Source organism: Meriones unguiculatus, chromosome 4, assembly GCF_030254825.1.
Source record: "Meriones unguiculatus strain TT.TT164.6M chromosome 4, Bangor_MerUng_6.1, whole genome shotgun sequence".
In the NCBI taxonomy this organism is placed as follows: Eukaryota; Metazoa; Chordata; class Mammalia; order Rodentia; family Muridae; genus Meriones; species Meriones unguiculatus.
The window spans coordinates 257,654-272,988 of NC_083352.1; the positions used below are offsets into that span (position 1 = coordinate 257,654).

Sequence of the window (15,335 nt, forward strand, 5' to 3'; positions counted from 1 at the left end):
CTCCATATCACTTCAACATAGTGCTGGAAGTCCTTGCTAGAGCAATAAGACAGTTGAAGGAGATCAAGGGGATACAAATTGGAAAGGAAGAAGTCAAATTATCACTATTTGCAGATGATATGCTAGTATACGTGAGTTACCCCAAAAACTCTACCAGGGAACTCCTACAGCTTATAAACACCTTCAGCAAAATTAACTCAAAAAAATCAGTAGCCGTCCTGTATACAAAAGACAAAAGGGCTGAGAAAGAAATTAGGGAAGAAACACCCTTCAGTATAGCCACAAATGACGTAAGGTACCTTGGAGTAACCCTAACTAAGGAAGTCAAAGACTTGTATGAAAAAAATTTCAAGTCTCTGAAGAATGAATTAGAAGAAGATATCAGAAGTTGGAAAGATCTCCCATGCTCATGGCTTAGCAGGATTAACATAGTAAAAATGGCCATCTTACCAAAAGCAATCTACAGATTCAATGCAATGCCCATCAAATTACCAACACAATTCTTTACAGACCTGGAAAGAAAAATTCTCAACTTCATATGGAATAACAAGAAACCCAGAATTGCTAAAACAATCCTCTACAATAAAAGATCTTCCCGAGGTATCTCCATCCCTGATCTTAAGTTGTACTATAGAGCAACAGTTTTAAAAACTGCATGTTACTGGCATAGAAACAGAATGGTGGATCAATGGAACCGAACAGAGGACCCAGAAATAAACCCACACACTTATGGACACCTGATCTTTGACAAAGACGCCAAAACCATACAATGGAAAAAAGATAGCATCTTCAACAAATGGTGCTGGTCTAACTGGATGTCTACATGTAGAAAAATGAAAATAGATCCATACTTGTCACCCTGCACAAAACTGAAGTCCAAGTGGATCAAAGACCTCAACATAAAACCAGACACATTAAATCGGCTTGAAAAAAAAGTGGGAAATACCCTAGAACTCATTGGTACAGGGGAAAACTTCCTGAACAGAACACCAACAGCACAGGCTCTAAGAGCAACAACCAATAAATGGGACCTCATGCTGGAGAGGTTGTGGAGAAAGGGGAACCCTTCTCCACTGCTGGTGGGAATGTAAACTTGTACAACCATTCTGGAAATCAATCTGGCGCTTTCTCAGACAACTAGGAATAGCGCTTCCTCAAGATCCAGCCATACCACTACTGGGCATATATCCAAAAGAGGCTCAAGTACACAAAAAGGACATTTGCTCAACCATGTTTGTAGCAGCTTTATTTCTAATAGCCAGAAGCTGGAAACAACCTAGATGCCCCTCAACTGAAGAATGGATGCAGAAATTGTGGTACATCTACACAATGGAATATTACTCAGCAATGAAAAATAAGGAAATCATGAAATTTGCACGTAAATGGTGGGATCTGGAAAGGATCATCCTGAGTGAGTTGTCCCAGAAGCAAAAAGACACACATGGTATATACTCACTCATATAGACATACAACATAGGACAAACCCACTAAAACCTGTGCATCTAAAGAAACTAAGCAAGAGAGAGGACCCTAACAAAAATGTCCAATCCCCATCCGGAAAGGCAAAGAGGATGGACATCAGAAGAAGAAGAAAACAGGAAACAACCTAGGAACCTACCACAGAGGGCTTCTGTAAGCCTCTGCCCTTCAGACTATCAAAGCAGATGCTGAGCCTGATGGGCAACTGTTGGGCAGAGTGAATGGAATTTTAGGTAAGAACTGGGAAATAGTAAGAGCTGGAGAGGACAGGGTCTCCACAAAGAGAGCAACAGAACAACAAAATTTTAACACAGGGAACTTCCCAGAGACTCATACTCCAACCAAGGACTATTCATGGAGATAACCCAGAACCCCTGCACAGATGTAGCCCAGGGCAGTTCAGAGTCCAATTGGGTTACATAGTAATGTGAAGAGGGACTGCCTCTGACATAATCTGATTGGCCTGCTCTTTGATCACCTCCCTCTGGGGGGGAGCAGCCTTACCAGGCCATAGTAGAGGACAATTCAGCCACTTTTGATGTGAACTGACAGACTAAGATCAGAAAGGAGAGGAGAACCTCCCCTATTAGTGGACTTGGGGAGTGGCATGCAAACAGAGGGAGGAGGGAGGGCGGGATTGGGAGGGGAGGAGGGAGGGGCTTATGGGGGGATGCAGAATGAATAAAGTGTAATTGATGAAAAATTTTAAAAAAAGGGAAAAATAATTTAATAACCTTAAATGACTTTCAAAAGTGGAGGAAAACATGGAGTTAGTCAATTGGCATGGAGCACGTCTCGCCCCTGGGGGCAATGGTCTCCTGAACCTACTCAGACCTCGGACACCACCACTGCTTGTTCTAGAACTGACACAGGATGTTCCAACGAGGGGTTAAGGCTTCTCATAATATTTCCTATAAGCCCACACCTGTTTGTCTATATCCCCCATTTTTATTCATTATTAGCCAGATAGAGCCAAGTAATTGTGGTAATGATACTTGCTTTTTTGCCCAATGCTGGAATGCTAGTAAATTTAGGTATGCCCTGGTTACTCGCATGCCTCACTGGGTGCCTGTGCCCATTGATGCCCCTCACGCTATGACTCTCTTCAGACAGAAAAGGGATCTTGGAACTACAGCCACCATTGTTACTACCATCTCATTGGCGGCTGTTGGAGCTATCACCAGGGCATTAGCCATGAGTCATACTGGGCAGACTGCTCAGACCCTGAATAATCATTTAGCCAATGTAGCTCATGCCTTAGTTGTACATAAAGGAATTAATGCTCAACTAAAAGGAAGCTTGATGGTGTTCAATCAGAGGATTGACCTCTTGCAGGAGCAAATTGATACCCTATGGCAAATCGCTCAACCTGGCTGTCAATGAAAGTATGCTGGACTTTGTGTCACTAGCATACAACATGAGAATTTTTCCTGTGCTGCAAATCTGTCTAAACAATTGTCGAGCTATATTTTAGGTAATTGGACTGGAGAATTCGATACTACAATGGAGCAGCTGAGAGTGGCCATTGTCACAGTAAATTCTACCGGAGTGGACGCAGGACTAGCCACAGGATTATCAACATGGATTGCTGCAGCCATGAATCATCTGAAGGAATGGGCGGGCATGGGAGTGTTAGCAGGCCTTCTGGTGTTGGTCTCCTTGGTTTGCCTGTGGTATATATGCAAGATTAGAGTCTCACAACAGTGTGATGCAGCCATGATCATTCAGGCCTTTACAGTCATTGAAGCAGGACATTCTCCCCAAGCATGGTTGGATACCATAAAAAGCTAAAATGATACGCTCAGGATGCGAGGCTAAGCACTGCACTCAGGGTCAGCCGCTTTGGACCCAGAGAAGAGCATGTCTGATTGCATGCGGGTTGATGCCCCAGGTCCCGCCTCTGAGAAAAAGGTATCAGACGGGTCTGATGCTCTTTGGGTGGATGACACCTAAATGAACATCGGTACAAAGTCCCAATTTATTTCTAATATCAGAGATCAGACCTCTACTCTTGCCTGATGCGTCTAAAACAAAAAGGAGAAACTGTAGAGAGCTGTGGAATGCTATGCCTTGAAGATGGAGCTCGTTTCCCGCCTTCCACCTTCCTGATGGTGAGTGCTCTCTGTCACGAACAATTCCACATTTGGCTAAGGCTGAGGATCTGGCTTGCTTCCATGTATGTGGACCTATCTGCATTGCCCACGTGGCACGCCTGGGTTGGCTACCCAGAGGCTATTTAAGCTGTGGGCTGGCTTTCCCCAGGGTCCGAGGATTATTCAAGGTTCCTGAATAAACTGCATTGAAAAAAAAAAAGAATGAAAAAAAGAAGATATATTGGAGGTAAAATAGCTGATGTTATTTATGAACATAAAATTATCCAATCAAGTGCACTGAGTACCTGCTCTGTGTCATGTTTTGGAACACAGGATGTATATGTTAATTATTGTGCATACCCTTAAGGAAATACAGTTTAAGGATTCTTTAAATTTATATGCGGGCAAGCACCCAAATTTATATAAAATAAAACTTCATTGAGCATTAATAATGAATTAAAATTGATAAACAGGACCCTACAAATACAAGGCAGTATGAATGTTTCTAAAAGAATGTATGCCAAGAGAAAGTTAGACTTAAAAGAATATGTACTGTTAGAAGATTATTTACCGATTGGAGTAAGATTATTTACTATCTATGAACTAGATAGCTATTAAATGGTCTCATGTTTCTGAAGCTGTTTCACAAAAACTGCGTGTTAACTGCCCACCATATAAAGGGATCTCTACCGCTGCCTTTAAAAGTTTTTGTTTAACTTTCACTTTTGTATGGGTGAATGTGTGTTGTACGCTTCTGTGTGCATGCAGGTAAAAGCCTATGAGCAGAGGTCAAAGGAGAAGATCAAAGTGTTTGCTTGACCAATCTCTGCCTTGTTCCCTTGACACAGGCTCTCTCACTGAGCCTGGAGTTAGACTAGACAGCATTCCCAGCAGCCTCTGCTGTATCCAACATGCTCTGGTTAAGTATGCACATGTCCATGCCTGGATTTTTAGATGGGTTCTGGGGATTTGAACTCAGGTCTTTATGCTTCCTCAGCAAGTACTCCTGTGCATCCCAACATCACTCACATCTCCTGCTCTGCTTCTTCTTCTTTTTTTTAAAGATTGCATATTAACTTGCATATGATGATTTGTCTGTTTACTGGATTATAAATTCCCTCAGAAGCTGTATTTTACTTATTGTGCTATATATCCCATGCCTTGTGTAGTGCCCAGTATCAAGAAAATGTTCAGTATATAGTTGTTTTAACTCTCTACATAAAAATAGTAGCTCATTTTTCAAAAAAAAAATTAAATAACAAAAAGGAAAAAAATAGATTAAAATAGAACTCTTTCTACTTTTTCTCTGAGAAGATAGATAAAAGCCTTGATTTGGAAAGAAAGTTATCACTGTAACAACGAATGTTACAATTAATTCCCCTTGTAACTTATGCTGATAGTCCTGAAACAAAAATGAAAACTGGTAATTCAAGTCCACAGCCCAAAATTTTATAACAATTCTCCAGAGAGAGAATAAATGGAGACTGAATAGTACCCCAAATGGTTTATTCTAATTAAAAAAAAATTCTTGGCTATGATAATTTCCCTCTGTATATCCCTAAGAATGGGAGGTGTTGGCCAGTACTGGTTGACAGAAAGAAACTGAAACAAGCTGCTGAATTTACAAGTTGCTTTTTAAAATAAATTTTATAGCATAGGAAATTAAGTACTTTGTCTACGACTCATGGCTGTGGTTGAAACTTGGATGCTTACAAGTGTTGGGAAGAGGTGAGGAAATGAAGTAGTTTCTTAGGCTCTGATTCAGGAAAGAAACCTACTCAGACTCTAAATGTAATGTCTGATAGGAAACTGCATATTCCCTGGCTACTTGTGGAAATGCCTTTTGATAATGAGTTTTGAACCATGCTCTTTTCTCAGAGTGGAGTAATAATTTCAGTCACTGGAGACACACTATGAAACTGTTTTTGCCCACAAAATTTTAACTTTTATTAATTTGTTAGTTGTCATACAAAGTAAAGAGTTACATTGTGACATTTTTATTCATGCATCATCTCCTGTATTCTTGTTCTCCCAGCATCCTCTCTCACTGCCCTCTTTTTTTCTTTTTTAATTTATTCTTTATTAATTACACTTTATTCACTTTGTATCCCCCCCATGGTTCCCTCCCTCCTCCCATCCCAATCCCTCCCTTCCTCCACCCTCTGCATGCATGCCTCTCCCAAGTCCACTGATAGGGGAGGTCTTCTTTTCCTTCCTTCTGACCCTAGTCAATTAGGTCTCATCAGGAGTGGCTGCAGTGTCTTCTGTTGCTTGGTAATGTTGCTTCCCCCTCAGGGGGAGATAATCAAAGAACAGGCCAATCAGTTCATGTCAGAGACAGTCCCTGTTCCTATTACAATGGAACCCACTTGGACACTGAACTGCCAGGGGCTACATCTGTGCAAGGGTCTTAGGTTATCTCCATGCATAGTCCTTGGTTGGAGTATCAGTCTCAGGAAAGACCCCTGTGCTCAGATTTTTTGGTTCTGTTGCTCTCCTTGTGGAGTTCCTGTCCTCTCCAGATCTTACTGTTTCCCACTTCTTTCATAAGATTCCCTGCATTCTGCCCAAAGGTTGCCCATAAGTCTCAGCATCTGCATTGATAGTCTGCAGGACAGAGCCTTTCAGAGGCCCTCTGTGTCAGGCTCCTGGCTTGTTTCCTCTTTTCTCCTTCTGATGTCCATCCCCCTTGCCTTTCTGGATAGGAATTGAGCATTTTAGCAAGAGTCCTCTCTCTTGCTTAGTTTCTTTAGGTATACAGATTTTAGTAGGTTTATCCTATATTATATGTCTATATGAGCGAGTATATACCATGTGCATCTTTCTCCTTCTGGGCTAGCTTACTCAGGATGATCTTTTCCAGATCCCACCATTTACCTGCAAATTTCATGATTTCCTTGTTTTTTATTGCTGAATAATATTCCATTGTCTCACTGCCATCTTTTCTGGTCCCCTTCCTAATATATTTGGAATACATTCTGGTCCCCTTAAAATTTTTTTTTTCCTGTATTTCGGTCACACATATTCCATTTCTGTGAGACTTTTTTTCACTTCATTTTACTTTTTAAAATTATATTTTTCATTTTAAATTTTTTATGGGTATGGGTATTTGTCTTGCATAAATTTATGTGCATCAAATCCTTGCCTGGAGCCCAGAGGAGGGTGTAAAATCTCCTGGACCTGGAATTACAGACAGCTGTGTGCTGTCATGTGGGTACTTGGAATATAAATCAGGCCCTCTGCAAGAATAGTTAGTGCTTTTAACCTCTGACCCATTTCTCCAACTCCTAACACTTCTTTTTAAAAGCTATACTCTGAAACAAAATAACTTTTAAAATCTGGCATAATCTATGCAGCATACTAATCTCATATTATTGATTGATTGATTGATTGATTCTCAGTGATATTTTGAGATTTTATCTCACCCAAAGCTTTAATATATTTGAAAAGTAGAATTCATGAACTAAAAAATAGTGTCATTCTATAGTCCTGCCAAGTTTAATGGAAGTAGGTTTAACCTGATTACATTAACACCAGTATCACTGATCTGATATTTACAAAAAATCATATTTTTCAATAAATTAAAGTCAGTGCAACATACATGCAAGCTAGAATTCTGGCTGTTTAATGAACAAGCATCTGGCATTAGAAGAAGTCTATAAAGTCCCACACTGATATTTTTCAAACTGTATCCATTCCATGAACGTGAAACCCAAACTCTTTGTGTGTGGGTTTGTGATCTTGCCATTTCATACTGAACATCAAGATTTTGAAAACCTTGTTCTTGTTGCTTCAAAGTCTTGTAACTTTCTTCATCAACTGAACTACAGCCATCTTCAGCTTCATTCTCAATGCCCATTAACTTCCTAAATTTGACCTTTTGGTCCTTGTTTAAAAATTCAATTTTTTTCCCCTATATTTCAGCAGACTGAAATTTGTCACCTTCTTTATTGCCTTGCCAGAGCATTTCTCTCTCTCTTTTTTTTCTTGCTCAGCAAATTTCATTGAGTTTATAGCAGCTTGGTTATAGTGGCTGGGAACAGCTATGCTGGTCTTTGCCAGTGCTCTTTAGCTTGCAGAGTTATTGTTTGAGCTTCCATAGCTATCTGAGGAGTCACCTGTATTCCTGATGCCCATAGTGCAACAATAAAGAAGGTGACAAATTTCCAGTGTTTGTAGCTGCTGCACCCATTCTTTGTTTTTGCTTTTCAACCATTTCCTTTTCTTACTGTTCTTGTAATTTCTTTGCCCTTTCCAATCTCTTAGCTAATGCGTCTTGTGTTTCTGCCTCTGAAGGGAGGTGGACTAGGTGTCTGGTTTAGGCTTCTTCCAAATCTTCTTGGTTTTTCAATTCTCTTCTTTCTATCTCGACCCCAACTCCTTGATCTTCTCTCAGGTGTGTTTGGTTCTTTTTGTAGAGGTATCAGGTGTGTTGTTAAGTTGCTAGTATAAGAACTCTCCATTTTTTTTTTTTTTTTTTTATTAAGGCACTGTGTGTTATGAACTTTCCCTTTAGCACTGCTCTCATTGTGTCTCATACATTTGGGTATGTTTTGCCTTCATTTTCATTGAATTTTAGGAAGCCTTCCTTCCTTCCTTCCTTCCTTCCTTCCTTCCTTCCTTCCTTTCTTTCTTTCTTTCTTTCTTTCTTTCTTTCTTTCTTTCTTTCTTTCTTCCTTTCTCCCTCCCAGTTGGACTCACAGGCATGGGATTAGGTGTGTCTAATATGGATGATCCTGGGGCCTGGGAGCCCTCCTAGCACCATGGGCCAGAGCTCTCATATTTATTTTTATTAAGAAACATGGTGGTTTGACTCAAAAAAGATATCAGCTTTTAGATCAATAACTTTTAAGATGTTCCTAGGATTTTTCCTGGACATATTGAATAGTCATAAAATTTATTTTAATTTTGTATGCAGGGTATTTATAGTTTTTATCTGAACTTCTCCAACTTCTGCCTCCCCCCATCCTTCCAGGTCATTTTTGTTTTAAGATATGACCAATGTTATTGATCAGCACTTCTCTCACGTTTGGTTGAAGTGTTCAAAGTTTCACTCTTCATTCCTTTTTGATTTGTCTTTTTCAAATGACAGAGGCAAACAAAAGAATCACCGAGCATTCACACAATAATAACAACTAAACAGCTGTGCATGTCTGCTTTGTGATGTGATTTCCACTTACTTTGGGCTGATGGTCAATTTCTGAAGAAAATTTCCAGTTTTAATTTGGATCAATTTGGAAGATATAATTTCAGAGATTTAAAACAGAAATGAGTACAACTGGTGGAATGCACTGGAGAATGCCCAGAAAGCTGGCGAGGGTTTAATCTGTTTACACTCTTACATCCTGCATAAGCAATTAGATTCCAAATCACTTGGCTTTTTCCTCCCAATCTGTGAAGTGAAAGTGATAATTTCATTGGTCAGAAGGAACACAGTCACTGGTCTCAGTTTGAAGACAGATTAATGTGCTAAAACAACTTTTTTTACACTTTGCTTTAATAACAAACCAGTGCCCCCTACCGTAGTCCTAAAAAATTCAGTAAAGACTTAGATTTGAATTGAAGGATACCTGACCAAAGAAATGGGTCTCTGACATCTTGCCTTTCTTCTCTGTGGAGGTTCATGAAGGCCAAAGGACTCTGCTCTTACTTATACTGAGTAATACCAGCTTCCATACAGGGGGAGGAAGGGCCTCTGTAGCACCGTTTTTAACTTTAGTTTTTCTGAAGATAAACTTTCAACTGCTTTTATATTTATTCTACCTGCCTATGGATTTGGGTGTTGCCTGACAGCTGACCTCTCCCAGATTCCTTTTCTCTGTTGGACTCCTTTGAATAATCTCACACCATTTGATGAATTCAGCATTCTCAAGACTTCCACTTCCTTCTCTGAATAGAAAGCACTCACATTTATCTCATTTCAGTATGTAGTCTGAATGCCCAAATGGGCTCCTCAACTTCAATATCACATACAAAATGTGAAATGATTCACTTCATAATCAGCCACAAAATGTAGCTCTCTTCAAATACACTGCTTTGGGGAATGGAACACCCACATTTCTTTCTATGAAATTAGAAACTTGACTTTTCCCTGGTTCTGTCATGGTTCAGTTTTGTCTGATGTTTGAGTCTACCCAGTGTCTTTATCCCAAATACTGGGATGGTTATCTTCTAGCTACAGATGAAATTAATATTTATTTACAGGACATTTTTGATCCTCTGTGGTTGTCTGCTCCTTCTGCTCTTTTTTATTGTTTCCTGACACCTCTATGTTAACAACTATTCCATCCAGGGCAAATGAGTTCATGTTCTCTTAACTCACTATTTTATTTTTTCACTGCTCACTTTTTTTAAAACAGTGTTTGCCTTTTTGATTTAAATATTCTTGTCCTGTTTTGAGCTACAGTTAATTAGAAATCTTTTTTTCCTATAGCACCCTTGAAATATTTCTTTCAAACTATTTGCCCTACTATTTTGGGGGTTCCTATTCATTATTCTATTCCATGGGGATCCTATTCATTATTCTAGCTCCCTTATTAGACTGTAAGCTGCTGCTTAACAGTGGGGTCTCTTCTTTCCTCTATCTATCCTTGGTTCTGAGAATCAAATAATGCTTTAAAAACGTGAATGTAGGAGCTGGGATTGTACTTCAATGTAAGAGCACTTGTTCTGAGTTCTGTCTCATACACTGAGAATAAAAGTAGTCATAGTCAGTAAGAGAAAAATGGTATACTTCCTGCACTGTTGTTTTGCAATTGTAGCAAATGTTTATGGTAAGGCTGTGTATTTAACTATACTGAAATTCTCATAAATAATTATGTGTTGTGATTCATCATATATTCTTGTGTACAAATTAAAAACTTACGACACAGTCAGTAAGATATATATATAAACATATTTATATATTAATAATATCTATAATTGTACATACATAAAGTATATACATATATAATATATATTCACAGTGAGAACTGACTCATATGACTATGGAGCTTGAGAAGCCTTTCCTTCATCTTTCAAATGAAAGACCAGGAAACCTGGTGTTGTGATCTATTCTGGCTGAGAACTGGGGATTAACGGTATAAAGTCACTTCAAGTTCAACACCTGTGTCCTAGGAGTATAGATGTATGAAGGTAAAAGAAGATGGGGGTTCAAAATGATCAGGGAGTGAATCCACCCATTCTATACATTTTTGTTCTAGTCATACCCTCATTAATTAGACTCAGAAGTCAGATTACTTATATTGGTAAGAACAAACCTCCCTTCCAATGTAGTAAATAAGAATTTAGTTAACAAAGCCTCTTGAAATAGTAGAACAAAACATAAAATGCCTTTAGTACCTTCATTTAATATTTTTGGTACATCTTTCTCTCTCTCACATGTTAAGGCAAAAATTGAGATAAACCAAATTTTGTTTTATGAGTTTTTTTTTTTTTCTTTTTGCTGTGTTTGGCTTTGGTGCTGAGGACTGAATCTACAGCCTTACACATATATGCTGCCACCAATCTGCAGCCCAGATCTGAATAAAGCCAGTCTTTGCCAAAAATAATTGGTTGTAGGTTTAATGCTGAAATCATTAGGAAATTATAACATAAACTACATATGTTCTTTAAAACTTTTCTGGAACTGAGTGGTATTGAAAATAAAAGCAATTATCAGAAGGCCTGCATTCAGAGTGTCCCTTTCCACCTCAACTGACCTAGCTAAGAAAATTACTCTTAGCCATGCTCACAGCCTAACCCAATTTAGACCTTACTTTATTGAGAGTCTCCCCAGGTGATTCTTGGTTGAATCAAGTTAACAAAACTAGCCATCACTGCTGGTGATTCTAAATTCCATAAGCTGATAAGATTAACCATAACACTAGGTTTATTGATTCAGATACAAATCTATCCATCACATTCTCATAACTCATATAAAATTAAGGTTGGGCCAGATGTCTGTGCATCTCTTATCCCAATAAAGTTTATGAATAAATTTTATTTCTCACTTCTCACCATGAACAGGGCAGACCCTCTACTTTTTTGTTTGTACTTTTTGATCAATGTATGATAAATAAAGAAATGGACAAAGTCATGAGGAGATGAAGCCTCAGTTAGCCATTATTAGTTTTCTCTTGCTGTTATTGGAGAGGAGGCTTTATGTGGCAAGTTTACCTCTATTTTTCAGCTCATCTGCTGATTCTGGGGATTAGAAGCAGAGTTTGGTACATCAAAAAGATACACAGGGTCTGAAGATATGGCTCAGTGGTGAAAAATTTGCTACAAGCCTGAAGAATGGAGTTTGGATCTCAGCACTCACGTAACAAGCTGAGTGTTCCAGACACATCTGTAACCCCAGTACCAAAGGTTTGTGGAGAGAAAAGAGTATTGGAGACTTACTGGTTTCTAGCATTGTCAAGAATACACAAGCTCCAGGTGCAGGGAGAGATTCTGCCTGCATACACATACACATACATATATCCACATCACATCTCTCTCTTTCTTACACACACACACACACACACACACACACACACACACGTAAGAAAACTAACTAAGGATATTTCAGTTAGGGTTATATTACCAGGCTTGGGAGTCCCTCCTACTGAGATGGACTTAAGTCCAATTATGTAGTTGTTGGTTACCTCCAAGACATACATACTACTATTGCGCCATTGGGGATTTGCGTTTAGATACGATCTACTTTTAATTATGGTCAAAATGCCTTTGTGTGTTTTGTGAATTCTATCAATAACTTCTTTTTTTCTATTAGTTACAGTTTATTTGATTTGTATCCAGCTGTAGCCCCCCTTTCTCATACCCTCCCAATCCCACCCTCCTTCCCTCATCTCCTCGCATGCCCCTCTCCAAGTCCACTGATAGGGAAGGTCTTCCTCCCCTTCCATCTGACCCTAGTCTATCAGGTATCATCAGGACTTGCTGCATTGTCTTCCTCTGTGGCCTGGTAAGGCTTCTCCCCCTTCAGGGGAAGGTTATCAAAGAGCCAGCCACTGAGTTCATGTCAGATACCAGTATGGTGTCTTTCGCAATGGAGCCTTGCCTTCATATTCTCAGATGCAACCAATAGAAATGGCAATAGTAACATTTATCAACAACTTGAAGGAAGCTTCTCTTGCATGGCACTGGAGTTGTAAGCCTATGGTTCTTAGAAAGATCATTATCACTTCATGTGGCATTTAAACTACACACACATCTACCTATCTATATATCTGTATTTGTATATAGATACATACACATGTAGAGATATACACATATATCTATACACATATATGAATTTTAAATAGGTATATAAAGATGTTTTCCTGTGGCTTTGCCAAATGTAATTAGTGTTATTTATTTTTTCTTCCTTCTCCCTCTGTATCACACTCTACCCTCTTACTCCAGTTAAAGTCCCATCTACTCATTTTCCCTCTTTACCTTTCATAACATCTGTCCTAGAGGAGAATCCTACTATTGCCGTTTTCCTAAATCATAATTACATTATTTTTCCTTGTACCCACAGTTAAGTGTAGTTCTCACCCACCATCAAAGAAGGTTTTTTTTTTTTGTTTGTTTGTTTTTACCTGATAGGGGCTATTATAGTGATATATAACTGGTCAAAGTTCAAACAAGTGTTTGTGGCATGCCTAGCCACAATTGGGATGTATGCAACACAACAACTCCTACACCTAATGCTCAGGGAACACCATAGAAAAAAGGGCAGAAAGACTGTAAGAGCCAGAGAATCTGAGCTCTACTGTAAGATAGAGTCTTCTAGCCATGACAGGGAAGTTGTACCCATAAGATGTAGCCATAAAAATATGGCTGCCTAAATAATATCTGAGTAAGACAACATCAATTGACATGACAACACGGATGGATGAAATTTTATAAGGCCCCAAATAGATGAAGAACTAGAAGAAATCAATGGCTTCTGAGAAAGGGAGAATCAGTTTCCACCAGTGATGAGCCTCCTGATAGTGTTCAGTCCTAAGCACATGTATATATAAGCAGCACTAAATGGACTCAGTAGGTTGTGTATATGTATGTATTTCTATATGTATACAACAATAATAATTTTAAAAGAGGAGGTGTCTGAGAGGGTTGGAGTGGGAGAGTTGGAGAAGAGAGAGAAGGTTAAGGATGATGTAAATATGGTACTCATGTATGAAATTCTCAAAAAATTAATTAAATACAAAAATGAAATCAAGCAGCACTAAACTAAGGGCAAAAAACTAAGGGGAAACACTCTTAAACTAAGGACAAGAGAAGATAGACAAGGAATGTGGGAGAAAGAAACAAAAACATAGGTTAGTAGAGGCTTTGGCTAATCTAACATCTGATATACTGTGATCTTATAGGGCAGCGACACTTTGGTGAACAAGATAGCCCTTTTAGAGATGTTCCAATCAGCTTTAAGATACTTCAGCTGAAGAGTTGTTGAGGATTATGATGGTGAGAGCAGAGGCTGCCTGCAGGACCTCCTGCAGAAAGCCCTTGGAACCATTAGCCAACACACAGACAATACAAGCAAGCAAGGAGGAAGGAACTGTTTTAATGGATCTTCTCAAACACAGTTAGGAGGATATGAAATAGAATTATTTTCAACTCTCACAAAAACTTGAGATCAGAAAACCATGAATAAATAAAATTGTGAAGTCAAAATGTAATTCAATAGGATCCTGTGTGATATGGCCCCTTTCAATAAATGTTGCAGTGAGAAAACTGTTATAAACTGTTATATATCATTTCAGGTTTCTCATCAGGGATTTTATAACCACATGCTTTTATGTAGAAAAATGTGATTAATAAATCATTCCACTCCTGGGATTCCTGTTCTCAGTGGGACCAAGCACAAACAAACTGTGAGGTGTTCAGCTAGCTTACAGTGTTTCCTGATGACATTTTATGGAGTAGGAAAGATTTTGCCTCTGTCCTTCTGAAGGGATGAGCATTGAATAAAACTGCAGGAATTATTCCTTTAGGCTAAAGTATTTTTCTAGAAACTTCAAGTTAAAATCACAAATATATCAGAAGGGACAAGCAATATGTTAATTTAATTACAAGCTTAAACATCTCAATGCAGATCTTTGTTTACTTGTTTTTGTTTTTAATTTCTCTGTATAGCCTTGGACTTACTTTGAAGACCAGGCTGGCCTCAAACTCACAGAGCGCTCCCTGCCTCTGCTTTCCCGAGTGTGGGGAATATAGGCAAGTGCTACCTCATCCCGCTGCAACACAAATCTTTTTTTCCCCATGTATGTATGTATGCATTTAATCACTTTACATACAGATCCTAGTCCTCTCTTTCCTCTCCTCCTAGTCCCACTCCCACACCCCCTTCTCCCATTTCCCTCTTTTTTTTTTTTTTCCTCCAAGAGAAGGTTGGCCCCCAACTGGTACCAATCCATATTAGTATCTCAAGTGTGGCAGGACTAAGCACATCTTCTCTGACTGGAAAGTGACAAGACAGCCCAATTAGGGGAAAGTGACCCAGCAACAGGTAACAGATTCATAGACAGCCCCTATCCCATGCAATGCAAATCTTATAATATTTTTAACAGACTGTTATTCCAAAGAAGTGTTATGTAAACAAAGGAATGGATGGCCAGATAAACTTGGCAACCTCCGAGTTAAACCAACTGATACATCGCCTCCTCCTTCCTTTCATTCTTCCTCCTTTTCCTCTTTATTTCTGTCCTTTTTCATTATTTCTTTTGTGCATCTTCTCTGTTTTCTTTTTGAATTTTTTCATAGCAAATCTTTATTTTATTTTATTTT

At 38.9% G+C, this 15,335-nt stretch overlaps 1 pseudogene; it reads right to left on the bottom strand.

The window, feature by feature from the left end:
- The window catches only part of LOC110543279 (arginine/serine-rich coiled-coil protein 2-like), a 59,416-nt pseudogene extending 50,219 nt beyond the window's left edge, over window positions 1-9,197 (bottom strand).
- Window positions 9,198-15,335: the final 6,138 nt, after the last annotated feature.